Source organism: Otolemur garnettii, unplaced genomic scaffold, assembly GCF_000181295.1.
Source record: "Otolemur garnettii isolate 467f Iridium unplaced genomic scaffold, OtoGar3 scaffold00178, whole genome shotgun sequence".
NCBI classification, from domain to species: Eukaryota; Metazoa; Chordata; class Mammalia; order Primates; family Galagidae; genus Otolemur; species Otolemur garnettii.
The window spans coordinates 755700-763661 of NW_003852573.1; positions in this window are offsets into that span (position 1 = coordinate 755700).

The following is a 7962-nucleotide window of genomic DNA, read 5'->3' on the forward strand; positions in this document are numbered from 1 at the left end:
AAAAAAAAAAAAAAATGCGGTAGTGGTTGGTTCTTCTTTGGGGCAGGAAGCATATCAATAAGGATTCAACAAGGATCTAACACATGAGTGCAGCCTAGACAAAGTCTTGTACACATTTTCTGTGGGATTGCAATGAGGGGTAGCACATGAAGACAGTAGGGTGAGAGATAAGGCTGTAAAGATAAACAAAGAACAGAGAATGGAAGGCTCTGTCTACCTCGCTAAGAGTTTCACATTCATCAGTAGACAATGGAGAATCCCTGAAGAGTTCTAAGCTAGACAGTAACATGATGAGATTTTAATTGTATTAAGACCATTCTTGCAGCAATTTGGAGGATAGTTTGGAGCAAAGGGAAAAACTGGAAGGAGGACCCCCTTTATATAGGCCACTGAGGTCATCTAGGTGAGAAAGGCTGAGGGCTCAAACTAAGGCAGTGGTAAAGGAAATGTAGAAAAGGAGGAAGAGGAAATACTCAAGAAGATTGAGCAGGCCTTGATGACATCTCTCCCACATACAAAATACACTTACACCTCTCCTCCAAGAGCCCTAAGTCTCTTATCATTATGGCATCAACATACAGTCCATTGGGTCTAAGTGTGGTCAAGGCTCCCCAGGAACAGCTTCTGAGTTAAACTCCTTGAGTAGCATTCTGAAGAACTGTGAACTAAAGGGACAAGTGACACACTGACATATACCCAACATTCAACAGTGGGACAGACAGAGGGTAATCATCACAAACCCCACTGCTCAGAAAGACTTCTGCCCTCTGAGATGTCTTCCTTTTCAATAAACGTAGCCCGTGTTTGCCATGAGCAGTTTTCTCAGACTACTTCCTGCCTCTAGACGTTTGGGGGTCCAATGGCCTCTTTTCATTTTGTTCTGTCTTTTTTACTTTAAGTCCAAGCAATATACTTTAAAAAAAATCTTATGGGATTTTTGTGTATTAATTTCCAATCCACTGTATTACATAAAAGCCACATCTACAAATCTCCACCAAAGAGAAGACATCTTCGTGGGACTTCTATGGGACAAGATCTTCAGGTGCCCCGTTGTTGAACAGGGAGAGTTTGTGAGACATTTCCTTAAGACCTTCAGAAAGATATTTGTCTGAATTTTTGACTGAAAAGCTCTATATAACACCACCTTAAGTCTTTCTGAGGTCTTAACAAAGGGAGCTCCAGTCGTGCCCTTGGCTTTATATGTAGATCACATTTTTCTGCAGCACCATGGATTTGCCTAGAAGCCATTTCTTAATTCAAGCATCATTTACCATCTGGAGATGCTGGAAATGAGACACAGTTTAACTTTTGTACCCAGCAAGTCCTGGCTCCTTACATTTAACTGTTCTTTCTCTTATCTCTCTTCTAATGCAAGGCCAGTGAGAAATCAGGTGGCGTTTTCAGGATTTTGCCTGCAAATCTTTTTAACTAGATTATTGGCTGCATTAGGTACATTTCCTATCTTCAGTATTACTGCAGATGACTTTAGAGACCGCTCTCCACCTCGATAAAACAAAAGTCTTTTTCCTCCTAGCTTCTAGTAACATGCTCCTCAATTTCGTTTTAGCCCTCACTGACAGCTTCCTCGGAGCCCATTAGGGCCCTGCCCACACACTGTCTCCTCCAAGCCCTCCCAACTCCACACTCCCTAGTCCCAAAGCCAATGCCACGTGGTTTGTTCCGGCAGCACTTCATCTCCAGGTACCAAAGTCTGTCGCAGTTCTCTATTACTGAGTAACAGATCACCCCACATTGACTGTTCAAAGACCAACAATCATTCATTTTATTCATAGTCTGTGAGCAGAGCTTGCCAGAGACACATCATCTCAGCTCCACGCAGCCTCATCTGGAATAACTCAAGCTCACTCACCTGTCCAGTGGTCGACATGGGCTATCAGCTGGGACACCTGTGCAGGAGCTCGCCTGGTTAGCTTCCTCTGAGCACAGTCGCTGGGTGCCAGGAGCAAGCATCCCGAGAAAAAAAGACAGAGTGGGCTCGGCGCCTATGGCTCAAGCGGCTAAGGCGCCAGCCACATACTCCTAAGGTGGCAGGTTTGAATCCAGCCCGGACCCGCCAAACAACAATAATGGCTGCAACCAAAAAATAGCCGGGTGTTGTGGCGGGCGCCTGGGGTCCCAGCTACTTGGAAGGCAGAGGCAGGAGACTCGCTTGAGCCCAGGGGTTGGAGGTTGCTGTGAGCAGTGAAGCCATAGCACTCTACCCAGGGGGACAGCTTGAGGCTCTGTCTCAAAAAAAAAAAAAAAAAAAAAAAACAGAGTGTGGCATTGATATAGCAGGGTATAACTTAACATACCCTGCTAAGTCACCAAGTACCACTTCCTCCGTTCCCTATCAGTTGACACAGTCACAAAGTTCTGCCCAGGGGGGAACACAGGAGATGTGATATACATTGGTGGGTGGCTTTGGGAAGTAAAATCACACTCCTATTAAGTGATATTACTTGGGTTTCACTTACAGTTTTAACCTGTATCTTATTCACAAATCTAGGTTCCAAATGATATTTTTATATTTCTGAAGATCCAACCCATTTTTAAGGAGCTATGACTGAGGCATCCAGAAGAATGCAGTAGAGGCTTTCAGATTCCAAGGGTTTTAGAAACAGTGTTAACAAAGCCATCATCATTACTAGTAATGCTTGAACCTATAGATAATTATAATTCTCAACCCTTTAAAACGGATTATTTATACATGTAATTGGATGTATTGTCTACTTTGATTATAAATTATAATGGTTAGATTATCACTACCAAGAAGAGAATTAAATTTTGCTGGCAAGGGATAAACTAATTGCCCAAGCTCCCAAACCTGCCAAAAATTTTATGAAAATATTATGAGACCTTTGGTATCATTAATTATTAGAATGCTTGATTGTTCTTTCCCACTAGCACATATCTATGAAGAATATCAGTTCCTATGTGCCTTCTAGGAATACAACCCAAGAGTACATAACGATCTAATTCTGTGCATAATTCTTCTTCCAAGAAGTAGTAGTCTTTTAAAAGTTGGTTCTAAGGATTTCTTCTGCTAAACTCTGTATCCAAAGAAGGCCATAACTGCTACAGACTTTTTCACTCTTTGACAGCAACAGAGTGAAATGTCTTGAAGGGGAAATTGCTCCATAAGATAGTTTTGAAATAAAATGCCTGCCAAATTGGATTGATTGACACTACGAATGCATCAATGTTAATATTAAGCAGAAAATGTATATTCCATTAAAACTTTGAGTAAAATCATATAGAGTCACAGGGTTATATTTCAAGATGTCAAATGGGAGTTCATGGTAAGAAAATAAAATAGTAACTAAAATCACGCGAAATGCACTGGAAACTTTAAAGATGTACCAATGGCTTGTAACACAGAAAGGCAAGAATTTGGATTATCCAGGGTTTTAGTCTTTATTTCTTGAAACCCATTAGTGGATAATGGTCATTTCCTTCTCATAGCCATTGCAAAAACACTTGCTTCCTGCAGTTATTTCTGATTCTCTTCTTGATCTTTGATTTTCTTGTTGACAGCAACGGAATGCTATACTTACTCTTCTGAAATAGCTGGAACCTGGGACTAAATAGGGTTATCACCTAGAAACTTGAGGTGTAGGATGTACTCCCAAGCATCTTCAGACTTTGAATGAAAGTGTGGCCTCCAGAGGTCAAAAAAAATGTTGCATGGTTTTTAATGTTTATTATAACCCTACTTACTTTTATTATTCATTGACTATTATTATTTTTATTTTATTTTTCTCACCCCCAAGACATGTGCCATACACCAATGACCCCCCATCCTCCTCTCTCCTCCCCTCTCCCCACTTGCTCATTCTGCTACCTCCCCACCTTATGTTAGCTCATCTGCCTTCATGTTAAAATAGAGTACATTGGATTCTTGCTTCTCCAATCTTATGATGCTTTACTAAAGAAGAATGTGTTCCACTTCCATCCAGGTTAGTACAAAAGATGTAAAATCTCCATCTTTTTTAGTGGCTGAATAGTAATCCATGCTGTACGTATACCACAGCTTGTTAATCCATTCCTGGGTTGGTGGGCATTTATGCTGTTTCCACATTTTGGTGATTATCAGTTGAGCTACAATAAATAGTCTAGTGCAAATGTCTTTATGATCAAAGAATTTTTTTTCTTTTGAGTAGATGCCCAGTAATAAGGATTGCAGGATCAAATAGGAGGTCTAATTTGAGTTATCTGAGTATTCTCCTTACTTCCTCCAAAAAGGTTGTATTAGTTTGCAGTCCCATCATCATTGTAACACTTTTCCTTTCTCACCATATCCACGCCAACATTTGTAGTTTGGAGACTTTGTGATGTGGGCCATTCTCACTGGGGTTAGGTGCTATCTCAGTGTAGTTTTGATTTGCATTGCTCTGATGATTAGGGACAATGAGCATTTTTCCATATGTTTGTTAGCCATGTGCCTGTCTTTCGAGAAGGTTCTATTCATCTTTCTTGCCCAGTGATATATGGAATTGTTGGGTCTTTTTTTTCTTTATTAATTTGAGTTCTTTATAGATTCTCATTATCAAGCTTTTATCTGATTCATAATATGCAAATATCTTTTCCCATTCTGAAAGTTGTCTGTTTGCTTTGGTTGCTGTTTCCTTGGTTATACAGAAGCTTTTCGGTTTAATTAAGTCTCATTTGTTTATTTTTGTTGTTGCAATTGCCATGGAAGTCTTCTTCATAAAATCTTTACCCAGTCTAATATATTCAAGTGTTTTCCCCACACTTTCTTTGAGGATTTTTATTGTTTCATGCCTTAGATCTTTTATCCATCTTGAAAATTTTTTAAGTGGTGAGAGGTGCAGGTCCAGTTTCAGTCTTTTACATGTGGTTATCTAGTTCTCCCAGCACCAGTTGTGGAGTAGGGATTCTTTCCCCCAGTGTATGTTCTTTTTTTTTTTTTTTTTTTTTTGAGACAGAGTCTCACTGTATCACCCTCAGTAGAGTGCTGTGGCATCATAGTTCAAACTCTTGGGCTTAAGCAATTCTCTGGCCCCAGCATCCTAAGTAGCTCGGACTACAGGTGCCCGCCACAACACCCAGCTATTTTTTGTTACAGTTGTCATTGTTGTTTAGTAGGCCCAGGACGGGCTCAAACCCACCAACCTTAGTGTATGTGGTTGGCACCCTACTTGCTGAGCTATGGGCCATGAGCCTCCAGTGTATGTTCTTGTTTGGTTTATCAAAAATCAGATGGCTGTAAGAGGTTAGTTTCATTGGTTTTCTATTCTGTTCCAAATGTCAGTGTCTCTATTTTTGTGCCAATACCATGCTGTTTTGATCACTATGGCCTTGTAATATAGGAGAAAGTCTGATAGGGTGATACCCCTAGCTTTGTTCCTATTACTAAGAAATGCCTTGGCTACATGGGTTTTTTTCTGCTTCCATAATAAATGAAGAATTATTTCTTCTAAATCTTGAAAGTATGATGACGGTATTTTAATGGGGATTGCATTGGATCTGTAGATTGCTTTAGGTAGTATAGACATTTTTACAATGTTGATTCTTCCCAGCCATGAACATGGTATGTTCTTTCATTTGTTAATATCTTCTGCTATTCCTTGACTTAGAGTTTCATAATTTTCTTTTTAGAGTTCCTTAACCTCCTTTTTAGGTATATTCTTAGGTATATCTTTGTTGTGAAGGGAATTGTGTCCTTGTTTAGCTTCTCATCTTGGCTATTATTGGCATATTTGTGGACATTGAATTTATATCCAGAGACATTGCTGTATTTTTTGATCACTTCCAGGAGTCTTGTGGTTAAGTCTATGGAATTCTCTAATATAAGATCATATTGTCAGCAAAGAGCAGGAGTTTGACCTCCTCTGCCCCCATTTCCTTATCTTGCCTGATAGTATTGGCTAGAACTTCCAGCACTATGTTGAATAGTATTGGTGACAGAGGACAACCTTGTCTGGTTCCAGTTCTGAGGAAAAGCTTTCAGTTTTACTCCATTCAGTATAACAATAGCTCTGAACTTGTCATACATGGCTTCAATCAGATTCAGAAATGTGCCACCTATGCCTAAATTGTTAAGTGTTCTAATTAAAAAAGGATGCTGAATTTTATCAAATGCTTTTTCTGCATCTATTGAGAAGATGATGTGGTCTTGTTTTTGCTTTTGTTGAGATGGTGAATTATGTTTATGGACTTGCATATGTTAAACCAGCCTTGCATCTCTGGGATGAAATCTACTTGATCATGATGAATGACTTTTTAAATGTATAGCTATAATCTATTGGCTAAGATTTTATTGAGAATTTTTGCATCCATATTCATTAGTGAAATTGATCTGAATTTCTCCTTTTTAGGTGGGTCTTTTCCTGGTTTTGGTATCAGGGTGATGTTTGCTTTGTTGAACATGTTGGGGAAGATCCTTTCCTTCTCAATTTTTTTTTTGGAATAATTTCTGTAGTATGGGTATAAGCTCTTCTTTGAAGGTTTGACAGCTCACAGCAACCTCAAACTCTTGGGCTTAAGCAATTCTCTTGCCTCAGCCTCCCAAGTAACTGGGACTACAGGTGCCTGCCACAACAACTGGCTATTTTTTGGTTGTAGCTGTCATTGTTTAGCAGGCCTGGGCTAGGCTTGAACCCATCAGCCTTGGTGTATGTGGCTGGTGTCCTACTAACTAAGCTACGGGTGCCAAGCCCCCAACAACAACAACAACAAAAATTTTTTGTGTTTTGTTAATTTTATGATTGATTCTTTTGTTTTCAGTTTCATTAATCTCTGATATAATTTGGTTCTTTTCCTCTGCTGAGTTTGGGCTTATATTGTTCTTCTTTTTCCAATTGCATAAGATGGTTCATGAATTTGTTGATGATTCTCTTTCTGTTTTTCAAATGTAGGCATCTAATGCAATAAATTTCCCTCTTAAGACTGCGTTTGCCATATCCCACCGGTTTTGGTAACTTGTGTCTTTATTGTTGTTATGTTTGAGGAATTTGATTTCCTCTTTCATCTCTTCCTGAACCCAGCTATCATTCAGCATAAGTTTGTTTAATTTCCAAGTCTTTGTGTGTGAATGAACATTTTTGTTGGAGTTGAGTTCCACCTTTATTGCCTTGTGGTCTCAAAAGATACCAGGTATAATTTCTATTTTTTTTTAAATTTTGCTGAGATTTGATTTCTATCCTAGGAGGTGGCTGATTTTGAAGTATGTACCATGGGCTGACAAGGAAAATGTATATTCCTTAGCTTTGGGATGGTGTATTCTGTATATGTCTACTAATCCCATTTGTTGTAGGGTCACATTTAAGTCCTTTGTATCTTTGTTTAGTTTCTGGTGAGAGGACCTGTCCAGTTCTGTTGTTAAAGTTCCTGACTATCATGATGTTATGTTATGGGATATCATATTGCTCAGATCCATCAAGGTCTATTTCATAAATCTGAGAGCATTTAAATGGGGTGCATATATATGTAAAATTGAAATGTCTTCTTGTTTTCCTGTTTATTTGACCAGTATAAAGTGTCCATCTTGGTCTTTCTTAACTTTATTTGCTTTAAATCTGCTCGTATCTGAAAATAAGATTGTGACTCCTCCTTTCTTCTGATTTCCATTTGCTTGAGATACTGTTTTCCATCCCTTAACCCTGAGTCTTGATTTGTTCTTCTAGGTTAGATGTATCTCCTGAAGGCAGCATATGGATGGCTTATGCTTTTTTATCCAATCAGCCAGCCTGTGCCTCTTCTGTGGTGTATTCAGTCCATTGACATTTATTGAGAGAATTGATAAGTGTGGTGGGGTTCTATTCATCTTATTTTGTAAAAGCCCATTGTATAGTTTTGTCCTTTATGTCATTATGGAAGCTGAGTTTTGACCTTTAGCTTCTGGGTGTTTACTTTGCTGATGGTCCATTGTGATGGTCAGTGTTGAGACTATATCTAACTATTTCTTGTAGAGCTGGTCTTGTTCTTTTTTTCTTTTTT